A 13,181-nucleotide genomic window follows, 5' to 3' on the forward strand; every position below is an offset into this window, starting at 1 on the left:
TTCCTCCGATCTACACCTCCACTCTATCTCTCTCAATCTAGTAGAAACTAGAAGATCTATTTCTACTTACATTGGTTGCTAAGCCTAAAAATAAATATTATTTAGAGAAGAGGTTTTCCTTCGAGGGCACCCCTCAACTCTATGATAACTTCTTGTCTCCTCCAGGGGCTAGGGGGGTCTCCTTATATAGTCCTCCTCCTCTATGCGTTTTTGGGTCGGTAGGCGAGGTGGTACTACGTTATCCTTGATCCAATAGGTTGGTGGAACATCATGTGCGAAGAGAGTCCTGAACGGAGTCCAGGACAGGGCGGGCGCCCAGGGAAAGAGGGCGGGCGCCCTGGGCCTGGCCCCTTTCGGCCTCTGCTTTCTTCCCGTGGCTTCTGGAGTCTTCTAGATGGTAGAAAATTGCGCGGTGCGTTGATATCTCTATGTAATCCCGACATGTGGGCCTTTCTTCCTTATTTCCTGATATCCCCCTGCAGAAATAGACAAACACCAAAACTCATGGAATTCTGTCAGATAAAACCCTAAGTCTAGGTGTTGGTTGCATTTGGATCCTTTTCTTATTTATTTGATGATTATATTTGATACTTAAGAACCGTCAACACACCATTGCTGGTCCCGCTCCCTTCCCCTCTGGTATCTTGTCGAGGCCTGAAGGGAGTGGGGATCCATTGTTTTAATAAGTTTTCACAAGTAGATTGAATTTAGGGTTAGTGTCTCTCTATACCAAATTTCTTAGTATTTGAGTTTTATCTTCTCCTTCTCCTCTTCGGTGATGGCGAAGGGGAGAGGTGGAATCATCATCTCCATGGTGGCTCCATTGAAGATGAGGGTGACAATTTCGATGTTAGCATCTTCATTGACATGACGATATGGAGACTTGTTTCCAGACGGTGCCATCAAGACGAAGATGATGTTGCCACCATGGAATAATTTTCTCCACTCTCTTCTCTGTTTTGTTACGGTTAGATCTAGCCATGATGGACTATGGAGAATAATTTTCAGATTAGTCTTCCTCACTCTTCGATGGTAGAAAGAAGGAGGACAACATTAGGAAGAAGAAGTTCCTCAACTCCGCCTATAGGAATGTTGGCCATCTTTTGTTGGGCATTTTTTCTCAGGCCATTTGTCGAGTGTTTTCCTATGCGGTCATCTATACTACAAAGCATCTAACAGGTTAGGTTTTGAGTTGTGCTTTTTATAGCGTGGATACTATTTTGTAATTCAGAGTTCCTGTGACGTGTTTGATGTACCCAGCTATCATATAATATAATTCTTCTTTCATCACAAAAAAATATCTGCACTCAAAAATACACACAACCAAGTAGATTAAGTGCAAAGATAATATTGTAAGTCAAAATATGTTAGACAAGATATTTGTTTCACCATGTTTGGGTTCCCATTGAAACCCTCTATCTCCATTAAGATGGCGGTGAGCAACTCACAAAGCTCATCCTTGTGCCAGGTCCCTCTCAACCACTTTCTTCTTCTCTACTAGTTGATCTTTTCTTCTAAGGGAGAGATCATGACCCTCAAAGACTTTCCCTCACTCATCACAAACAAGGGAGGTCACTGACTCACTGTGTGCTGCCTAGCTAGCTTCACCTCCAAGAGTAACACATACTTCATGAATTTGACAAAGCCAATAAGTGCTCAAGGTTTGGCTTGGATTTGACACTAATCACTCTCTCTCAGTTGGGAGAGCTCAAACAAGGATTGAAATGAGTATGAAAAACATCCAAGATTAGCTACCAACACATGAGACGGCCAAGGTGTATGAATACCCACTCTCAAACCTAGCCATTAGTGCTCCATTGTACCTTTTGAGTGTGAAACTTCTGCACCTGCATGTAGAACTTTGATGCCATGGAACTTCCACATAATGTCATGGAACTTCCATAGGTGTCCAGAATAGCATAGGCCACTCCATGAAAAATGACATAAATTTTCACTCTAAACTCCTATTTCCATGATCTTGAACTTTCTATAAAGCTTGTTCATAGGGATATCCATCCTAACGAAGAATAAGCCTAAATAAAAAAAGTGCAAGTTTTGTGCCATATGTTTCTCTCTTGTTTGCACTTGGGGTTTGGTTAGTTTGAGTATTTGATACTTGTCTAACTATTCATGTTGCAATGCTCTTGATAGCACATCATATTTATTCTCAAGATCAAAAGGATATGTCTATTATTTCAACCACTTGAATCTTCAATTTCTTCATATGTCCTTCTCAACATATCTTCATATGGATTGCAAGCATATTTGTCTCATTCTTCTTGAGCAAGTCCTCCTTGAGAATATGACTTGAACCATTTCAACACAACATGTGAGTTCCATTCATGGCTTCAAGTTACTTCCACTTATAATACAACAAAGATTTGATCCTCCACATAACATGACTCCTTGTAGCTCAATTAGTGTGTCTATTGAATGCAAGTACTCTCTTCTTCACCTTAGCCATGGTATCTTTATCACCAATGTAGCACCCCGCATCAAAAACTACTTATATGGCTCAACTCTGCACATTGGAGGTGACGGGCCTGCATACACGTAGCACCTCGCTTACACTTCCATCCTTGTTTACACTTTCATTCCAAACATAGCACCTCTAGGTTAACCCTTTTACATGAAGTGAGGATGAAAGTGTAAGCGAGGTGCTATGCATATGCAAGCATGTTCCACGTGCGGAGCTGGGCCATATAAGCATTTTTGGACGTGGGGTGTTACAACCAAGCCATGGCTTGCCCTTCACCTTCACTTAGTTTATCAAATCCCTTTCCATGCTATATTTACGCTATCAATCCATTGTTAAATCATTCATATCTTTAACCAATATTGAGCATTCATTTGAAGTCATATATCAACATTGTTGTAACACCCGATTTTAAGAACAAAATCAGATAAGCACCATATGTGAGTTTTAGAAGACAAACCTCACATATAGCTACAAATAAGGGGTAATATCAAAGGACAACGCATAAATTATATAACATACATAATAAATCAGAAACAACCTTAGGCAGCAAACTACGGAAGATAACTCCAAACTTCGGGTATTAACTTCACTCTACAGGATCCAACTCACTGGTTGATCACAAGCCCAATACTTCTCCTGAGGTGTGGAGGAGATAGCAAGAGTGAGTCCAAGACGAACTCCGCAAGTATAACAACTAGATTGTATAGATCCCACAATCTCATGATCAAAGTGACATAACAAATATAGAACATTAAACAATAAACATGAGCATATTTACACAACAAGAATCATCACCCTTATTGTAAGAATCCCCAAGGCCGCTCGTGACCGTGAGCACGGCTAGTATACCAGTTTATTAAACACTCTACAGAGGTCGTACATCTTTACCCATGAGTCATCATTTACCCTTTCGCCCGAGGTAGCTAACCTCTTAACCCTCTTCCTAGGGAGGTCGGTAGGGATCACTATGAAGTATTTCAGAGGTTCGTCTAACAAGTTAGGGCCGCTTGGTTTCGGTAGTCAGTCCGTGTGATTCTACCCCGCAGGAAATCCATGGTCTGCTATCCCCCATTTGCGCCACACGGGTAACCTCTAACCAGCTAGAAAAGTTACTCATACTTGACTAAAGCCAGAGCCATCATAGCCCTCATGGTTGCACTTTCATCTCGGTTATCACTTACGAATAAATCCTCGAGTTGCTAAAAAGTCATTATTATCATTTGTTGCTTTATATTAATCTAGACACAAGATCATGGTCATAGAATTAAAACCCAAATGCTATACTTGCCTTGATCCAATTGCTCCTGTTGGTCCTGCTGGTCTTACTTGTTTCCAAGGCACTGATCTTGATCATCGTAGTAACGCCCACCGTCTAATCTCGATCATCGATCACTAACACACAAACAATCGGAGACAGACATACACAAAGCAAACAAGATTACAATTAGAATAGTATACCAGTAGTAAATAAATTTAAATAAAAGTTTTCCAAAATCATCTACACGCTGCTACGATCACGTCCACGAGAAATTCACGGAAAACGGAGTTACGACGCGAAATCTACGCATTAAACGGGACTGCAAAGACTATCTACGTATTTATCACCAAACCTAATAGTGGTGAACCTAGACAACAATGGTACCAACGTGAAGCTTATGAAATTATGAAACTAACGCAACTTGAACGGATCGAAACGGAGCTAAAACGGAGAAGATATGAATTTTCTAAGATTTTCCTATAGAAAAGTAATTAATTAAATAGGGTCACAAAATTAAAATGTTTCAAACTGATGAACCAAGATTAGTAACATGTAGATCTCGCGAAAACGAATCTAACGCAATTTGAACGGGTCAAATCGGAGCTAAAACGAATATTTTATGGCCAAAACATTGCAGTGGCAATTCTGAAGTCGAAAATGAAATTTAAATCAACTTTCAATCTGGATCTGGAGTTGGCCGAGGACTGCGGGTGGAATAAGCATGAAGTCGGGGGTCTCTTTAACAAAACTGCCCTCGAAGGGGTACGGGCTACTCACGGCCGTTGGATCTGAGATAAATGCGCACGATTAAAAGAAAAGAAAAAAATAAGAGAGAGAGGGAGGGGATGGTGCTTGCTAAGCAGAACACGGCGGCTTCACCATGGCCAGCCGGCCGAAGCTCACCAGAGCAAGTGAATAAGGAGCTATGGTGTATGGTTTTCGATTCCGTTTGAACCCGGAGAAAGAGGAGACCGTCGCGAGTTCGCCCATGCCCAAAGCGTGGCCAGGGGTGCGCCTGTGCGGGGCGTGCCATGGCCGGTGGCCTCGGAGCTCGCCGGCGTTGGGCGTTAGGAGACTACGGGGCACCGTTTTCCGAACCAAGAACACCGGGAGAGAGAGGAGATCAAGGCGAGCGCGTTCCCAGTCTTTGCGCGGCCGGAGAAAGCAGTTTCCGCGGTGGTTCGCGGTGGCACCATGAACGGCCCGTCGGAGCTCGCGGCTAAGGCACTGGAATGCACCAAATCGCGTGGGGAAGGGTGCGGGAGAGAGTGGGGAGAATGGCGAGCTCACCGAGGGCAACAATGCGGAGCGGGACGGCTCGGTTTGTCGGGACGACGTGCGGCGAGTCGCAGCTCCGATGGCGGTTCTACAGTGCGCGTTCGGGCGAGCGAGAGAGCGGAATGGGAGGGGAATGAGGAGAGGGAGTGCGGCTCGGGCATGGACGCTCCTCAAAACGGCCGAAGCGCGGGGCATGGGGGGGAATCGTGGGAGCGGGGCGCGGCTCGGGTGGTTGCTGCGTGCGTGCGAAGGGAGCAGTTGGGGAAGGAGAAGAAGCTGACGGGTGGGCCCTGCATGTCAGCTGCTGGAGAGAGAGAGGAGGGGGAGGGGATGCTGGCGGGTTGGCTGGGCCAAGCAGGCCGAAAAGGGAGGGGGAGAGGAGAGAATGGTGGATTTCTTTTTTTTTATTTCTAACTCATTTTCAAAAGTATTTGCAATTTGAATTTTGAACAAAATTTCCTTTTGCATAACTTCACACATCATAAAAAATAAAATTTTGCAGCATGAATGCATCAAAATATGTTTCTAACCTTATATTAAATTTTGACTTCCAAAAAAAATTATTATTTTCCTATATTTTAATGCTCACAAAATTGACTCCAAAAAATCAAATTTGAACTATTTTAAAGAATGGAATTTTTAGGGTGTTACAATTCTACCCCCTTAAAATGAATCTCGTCCTCGAGATTCGGAAGAGGCTCAGATCCTTTGAGAGAAATAGAAAAATATCTTGATAATCCTTTCAACTTCACAACTTGCATACCAAGCTTAAACACTTATACCTCAAGGTCACATCTCGTGAACAAAATTTCCATTGAATAACTATTATTCATAATTGACCAAAGTCCATTTTGACTATTAATTTCTTTTAGCTTACAACTCCAAGAGACATGGAAACTTAATATGCATTTGCCTCCTCAGGTAGGAGTGGACCACCGTGATACTCAATTCTTTTTTCCTAACGGTGCTGTTAAGAGCATTTTGTATTGGGTACCATAGATCACTTCGTTGTGTGCACACAACCATCCATTACCAAGGACCAAGGGAATACCAAGTGACTCTAGCACAATGAGGTTTACAGTGAAGTTTTCCTTGTTTATGACCAGATTGATATTTGAGCACACCTGATTTGCTTGTATTTCTCCCACTGGGGTTTGAACTAACAAAGGCTTCCTCGTTGGGCACTTCACCCTCTCGATTGTCTTTATGAGGTTGGTGGAAATGAAAGAATGTGAAGCACTCGGGTCAAACAGAGCAAAAACTAGCACTGAGTCTACTTGAATATAGCCACCCACCACTTTGGTAACTCCATGAATGTTATGCCTATCCACTTTGCTCAGTCTTCCATTGATATAGTCTCGTTGCACCTTATTTCCATGAGTAGGCTTCTTACGGCTTTTCCTTTTTCTCTTTCGCCGTTGTGGATTCTGATTTGATTCACTTCCAACTGGCTCTTCAGTACCATTATTTTGATAGTACTCAGTTTCATCATACCCATAACATTCTTCAAGGGTAGGATCATCATCCTCTTCCCACGTATCAGTAAGAGGCATCATATAGGGCTCCTGATCCATGGGATACTACACTCCCTGTCATCAAGTGACCAACGTCAATAACACGAGAAGGAGAGATGATCATAATCATAGAATATCTCAAGAGACAACTCTCTCTTCAAGATAAGTTGAAAATGCACCAACCCGTGATATCAAGGTTCTACCCCCCTTAAGAAAGGTCGACTAGGAGGCACAAGGAAGGTAGCTTCCACTTTTTCTTGACAAGTTATCTTGCATTGAGACCCTTTTGACACCCCAAGGAACTTATGTGCAAGGAAGAAACAAATATCCTGAAATTTTCCTCGCGATAAGAAAATCACTAGCGCAGTAAAATGGACATAACTCTTGTTCTGTTAATCCAATAGGGCTATAGCTTATACCGTTAGAAAGCTTAGAAACTTATCTAAAACTTTGCTATAGAACCCTTTTCCAAAATCTATAGTTATATTTCTCCCAAACAGTAAGCAACCGAAACTGGTCCAGGTTCTTGACAGCACAACTGTATCATCTTATGATTTTCATAACTCCAATACCAAAATAGCTATGGGGGTGATTCTTGAGGTCAAAGAAAAATCTTGAAGTCCACTATCATCCAGAATTTTCTTATGATTTTTGGTCATCCCAGATCAAAGATATGAACTGATAAAGAAGTGATACTCCGAAAAGGCAGGATAAGGTAACAAGAGAAAAACCAAAATCCAACTATTTAAGTCATTAATCCTTATGCCTTAGACATATAAAGTAAATGAAATTGTGAAGGAACTCACAAGATCATTACACTCATTACAAAGATCCAAATCAAACATAAACATAAAGACAATTCAACCAAGCAGTAAAGGTTCACAAGGCACACAAACTCGACTTTCGCTACTATCGTTTTTATTACATAAGGGCACAAACTCCTATATCTTAAACTTAGTGTGGCTACTTTTTCTTAGCTGGATCCTTTGTGATATCATTTTCCACTGAGGTGTTGCTCGGTGTGTTATCAGCTCGCTGACTCTGAAGGTTTGTCTCTAGCTGGCTAGCTTTCTTCCTAACTTGGTTGATCCTTCGAGGTTGAAACTCTTCGTAAGTGATGGTCCATCCATCTATGCATACCTCATGAGCAGTGGGGTTAGCTTGAGAAGTTTTTTCATCTCCAAGGTTTGAATTTTCATGGCCAGAGTTCAAAGCTAAATGTGACAACTTAGGATTTGAATGTTGTTCACTTCCCAATGCTGGCTCTAGTAATTTTGCCTTCCTCTTCTTATCCTCATTAGTCACACAATTTGGTTTTACCTTAACTTCCTTTTTAGATGACCTATTCTGACGACAAGGAAGACCATAATGCTTACAACAGTGGCATTGATCCTAATATCCCGATGTATTACTACCAACACCATTATGGGCTCTCATATTTTTCCAAGCTTTAGCTACTTGTCTCTTCACTGGTCCTAAGATGCACTGTTGAGAGTTCCCATTCTGAGTCATTTTTTCCACTACTTGCTTTTGCATGGCTAGAAGCTTCTCCTTGTCGAATGCTTTTACGGGTGGCGTAGATGGGTCCTTTTGTCCATTCATGCCAAAGGTCTCCTCATTATGAGCCATCTAAATAGACAAGGTGGATGGATTTAGAATAGAGACAAAGTTTTATAATAGAATAGGGCATAGGTAAGCATAAATTTTAGCAATTATTAAGGTTAAGGTGAAAGCAAGAAGTAAGCAGAGATAGAAGCATCCTAAAACGTTTGGTTCTAACTAGGCTTGCGTCCTACAGTCAGCATTACTTTGATACCACTTTGTAACACCCGATTTTAAGAACAAAATCAGATATGCACCATATGTGAGTTTTAGAAGACAAACCTCACATATAGCTACAAATAAGGGGTAATATCAAAGGACAACGCATAAATTATATAACGTACATAATAAATCAGAAACAACCTTAGGCAGCAAACCACGGAAGATAACTCCAAACTTCGGGTATTAACTTCACTCTACAAGATTCAACTGACTGGTTGATCACAAGCCCAATACTTCTCCTAAGGTGTGGGGGAGATAGCGAGAGTGAGTCCAAGACGAACTCCACAAGTATAACAACTAGATTGTATAGATCCCACAATCTCAGGATCAACGTGACATAAATAATATAGAACATTAAACAATAAACATGAGCATATTTACACAACAAGAATCATCACCCTTATTGTAAGAATCCCCAAGGCCGCTCGTGACCGTGAGCACGGCTAGTATACCAGTTTATTAAACACTCTACAGAGGTCGTACATCTTTACCCATGAGTCATGATTTACCCTTTCGCTCGAGGTAGCTAACCTCTTAACCCCCTTTCTAGGGAGGTCGGTAGGGATCACTATGAAGTCTTTCAGAGGTTCGTCTAACAAGTTAGGGCCGCTTGGTTTCGGTAATCAGTCCGTGTGATTCTACCCCGCAGAGAATCCACGGTCTGCTATCCTCTATTTGCGCCACACGGGTAACCTCTAACCAGCTAGAAAAGTTACTCATACTTAACTAAAGCTAGAGCCATCATAGCCCTCATGGTTGCACTTTCATCCCGGTTAGCACTTACGAATAAATCCTCGAGTTGCTAAAAAGTCATTATTATCATTTGTTGCTTTATATTAATCTAGTCACAAGATCATGGTCATAGAATTAAAACCCAAATGCTATACTTCCCTTGATCCAATTGCTCCTGCTGGTCCTGCTGGTCTTACTTGTTTCCAAGGCACTGATCTTGATCACCGTAGTAACACCCACCGTCTAATCTCGATCATCGATCATTAACACACAAACAATCGGAGACAGACATACATGAAGCAAACAAGATTACAATTAGAATAGTACACCAGCAGTAAATAAATTTAAATAAAAGTTTTCCAAAATCATCTACACGCTGCTACGATCACGTCAACGAGAAATTCACGGAAAACGGAGTTACGACACGAAATCTATGCATTAAACGGAACTGCAAAAGCTATCTACGTATTTATCTACGAAACCTAACAGTGGTGAACCTAGACAAGGAATGGTACTAACGTGAAGCTTATGAAATTATGAAACTAACGCAACTTGAACGGATCGAAACGGAGCTAAAACGGAGAAGATATAAATTTTCTAAGATTTTCCTATAGAAAAGTAATTAATTAAATAGGGTCACAAAATTAAAATGTTTCAAACTGATGAACCAAGATTACTAACATGTAGATCTCACGAAAACGAATCTAACACAATTTGAACGGGTCAAATCGGAGCTAAAACGAATATTTTATGGCCAAAACATTGCAGTGGCAATTCTGTAATTAATTTGAAGTCGAAAATGAAATTTAAATCAATTTTCAATCTGGATCTGGAGTTGGCCGAGGACTACGGGTGGAATAAGCATGAAGTCGAGGTCTCTTTAACAAAACTTCCCTCGAAGGGGTACGGGCTACTCACAGCCGTTGGATCTCAGATGAACGCGCAGGATTAAAAGAAAAAAAAGAAAAGAAAAAAAAAAGAGAGAGAGAGAGAGGGGCTGGTGCTTGCTGCCGGTGGGGAAGCAGAACACGGCGGCTTCACCATGGCCAGCCGCCCGAAGCTCACCGGAGCAAGGAGCTACGGTGCACGGTTTTCGATTCCGTTTGAACCGGGAGAAAGAGGAGACCGTCGCGAGTCCGCCCATGCCCAAATCGCGTGGGGAAGGGTGCGGGAGAGAGTGGGGAGAATGGCGAGCTCACCGAGGGCAACAATGCGGAGCGGGACGGCTCGGTTCGTCGGGACGACGTGCGGCGAGTCGCGGCTCCGATGGCAGTTCTGCAGTGCGCGTTCGGGCGAGCGAGAGAGCGGAATGGGAGGGGAATGAGGAGAGGGAGTGCGGCAGGCATGGACGCTCCTCAAAACGGCCGAAGCGCGGGGCATGGGGGGAATCGTGGGAGCGGGGCGCGACTCGGGTGGTTGCTGCGTGCGTGCGAAGGGAGCAGTTGGGGAAGGAGAAGAAGCTGACGGGTGGGCCCCGCATGTCAGCTGCTGGAGAGAGAGAGAGGAGGGGGGAGGGGATGCTGGCGGGCTGGCTGGGCCAAGCATGCCGAAATGGGAGAGGGAGAGGAGAGAAGGGTGGATTTCTTTTTTTTTTATTTCTAACTCATTTTCAAAAGTATTTGCAATTTGAATTCTGAATAAAATTTCCTTTTGCATAACTTCACACATCATAAAAAAATAAAATGTTGCAGCATGAATGCATCAACATATGTTTCTAACCTTATATTAAATTTTAACTTCCAAAAAAATTATTATTTTCCTATATTTTAATGCTCACAAAATTGACTCCAAAAAATCAAATTTGAACTATTTTAAAGAAGGGAATTTTTAGGGTGTTACAATTGTCCATATGAAATCATATTCCAAATATTATCCATCAAAACCACATGACTTCCTAGGCTCATGTTCATTTGATTCTAGGGTACCCTATCATATATGACCTTGTCATCATAGAGAGACCATTCCATTTGCATATGACCATATCTCTTTCTACTTTTGCACCTTGGCTCGCTCTTTTTTGATAATAACATTACTCTTGATAACTTCCTTCCTCATGCTTCCAACTCGACCATATCAATATGTAGTGATGTTTTCAAGTTTTTTGTTCATACAAGAAAACTAATATAATCTTATATCCCACATATTGTCTCCTTTGTCATTTGCCATTTGCTTGACATTTCTTCACTTATGCATTCTTGCCTCATTATTCAATACTTGATCAATACTAAACATCAATACAATCTTGTTCATGCAAAGCAAGCCAATATTAACACCAAACCATATTCATTTCCATTTGTCCATTTTTGCCTTACAAAATATGCTTGTTCCTTCTTCATTTGTACAATATCATGAGTTTGATATGATCGTTTGCAGTGAAACATACAAAGACTCACCAAACCAAATAGTCCTTTAATTGTTTGTCATCCAACCACCAAAACCCACTAAGAGACCTAGATGCACTTTCAATCTCTTACACCATTACAACAAACTAGCAACATGAGCATTGGATACCATGTGGAACCCAACCAAACCATCGGATAGCCTCTGAACCCTCAAAACCAACCATCGGATACCATATGATTCCCCAACCAACCAAATGAGAACACACTAATCATGAAGTACTTCAAACCATTCTTGTTCATGAGCATGAATAATATATTAGGTTTACACTCTTAGACGTTGCAAATCTTTACCAATGTGTCATGTTTTCCCTCTCATGCTAAACACTACCTAGGCATTTAGCCAGGATCATGCTATATACGGCCTTTATAAAGTTGTGGTTCACAATATAGATACCCATTAAGGATTGACCAATTTAGGTCCCCTTTTGTGCTATGCAAACCACTGACAATGTATAGAGTTTGGCAACTAATTAGTCGGCCAATACTAGAGCCATGTTGACATCGTGGTAGTGCCATTTTCCAAGTTACAAGCTTCATGAATCAGAATCTAGAGTGGGTACTAACACAAACCTAGAAACACAATATATAGAAAAAACATCATATGAAACTATGACTGCAAACTAAGTATTAATATTCCTATAACACAACTACCCAAGTTTTCAACAAAGATAAATAAAAGGAATACTAGTAAATCCTAACATGGGATTCAAATAAATTACTTGCATGTAACAATAAACTTACACTACCGGACATCCGTGTTTTGCCGAGTGTCTCTGGCACTCGGCAAAGGTCCAAATACACTCGGCAAAGACCACATGTCAAATTTTTAGCCGGCAAAAGGGTCTTTGTCGAGTGCTATTTTTCGGACACTCGGCAAAGGCTCAGCAAAGATAAAAATAAAAAAATCCAAAAAAAATCTAAAAAAGGGGAATTTTTTTGCATGAGGCCAACGCCCACCAACCTCTACCTATTGGCTAAGTCCTCGATTTTTTTGCATCTTTGTGGCCAATGGGATTTGACACCATGACCTCTCTCTCACGTGTCTCCCTTCTTAACCACTGCACCACACTATTACTTGTGACTATATTGTATTTCGGTTCCTCATATATTATACCAAATCATGTATAAATTGATTATTTGAGATTCTAAATGATTTTAAATCAAAAAGTTGTCAACTATAAAGTTTCATCTTTTTGGGATATATAATTTTCATTTAGGGAGTTTCTCCATCCGAGGTCATTTACAAAATTTGAATTTCAAATTTGAGAAATTCAAACGTAGTTTTTGCATGACAAGATGATTTTAAAACAAAAAGTTCACAACTATAAAGTTTCATAATTTTTTGAGATCTATAAAGTTTATTTAAGGAGTTTTTCCGTCCGAGGTCGTTTAAAAAATTCAAATTTTAAAATTTTTAATTAAAAACGCAGTTTTGCATGATAAGATGAACTCAAATGAAAAAGTTGCCAAATACAAAATTTTATAACTTCTCAAGATCTACAGAGTTTATTTTGGTTGTTTTGTCATTTTATTCATCTGACATGGTAATTCTAATATTTTTCATAAAGCTTATATATCTCTCTTGTAGTTTCATAGACTATAAGAGAGATATGTAAAATTTGTATGCAAATTTATTTTGACTTTGTCAAATGAAAAAAATGATCAAAATAAATGTTGTAGATCTTGATAAGTTA

The sequence above is a fragment of the Sorghum bicolor genome, chromosome 7 (assembly GCF_000003195.3).
Source record: "Sorghum bicolor cultivar BTx623 chromosome 7, Sorghum_bicolor_NCBIv3, whole genome shotgun sequence".
Classification (NCBI taxonomy): domain Eukaryota; kingdom Viridiplantae; phylum Streptophyta; class Magnoliopsida; order Poales; family Poaceae; genus Sorghum; species Sorghum bicolor.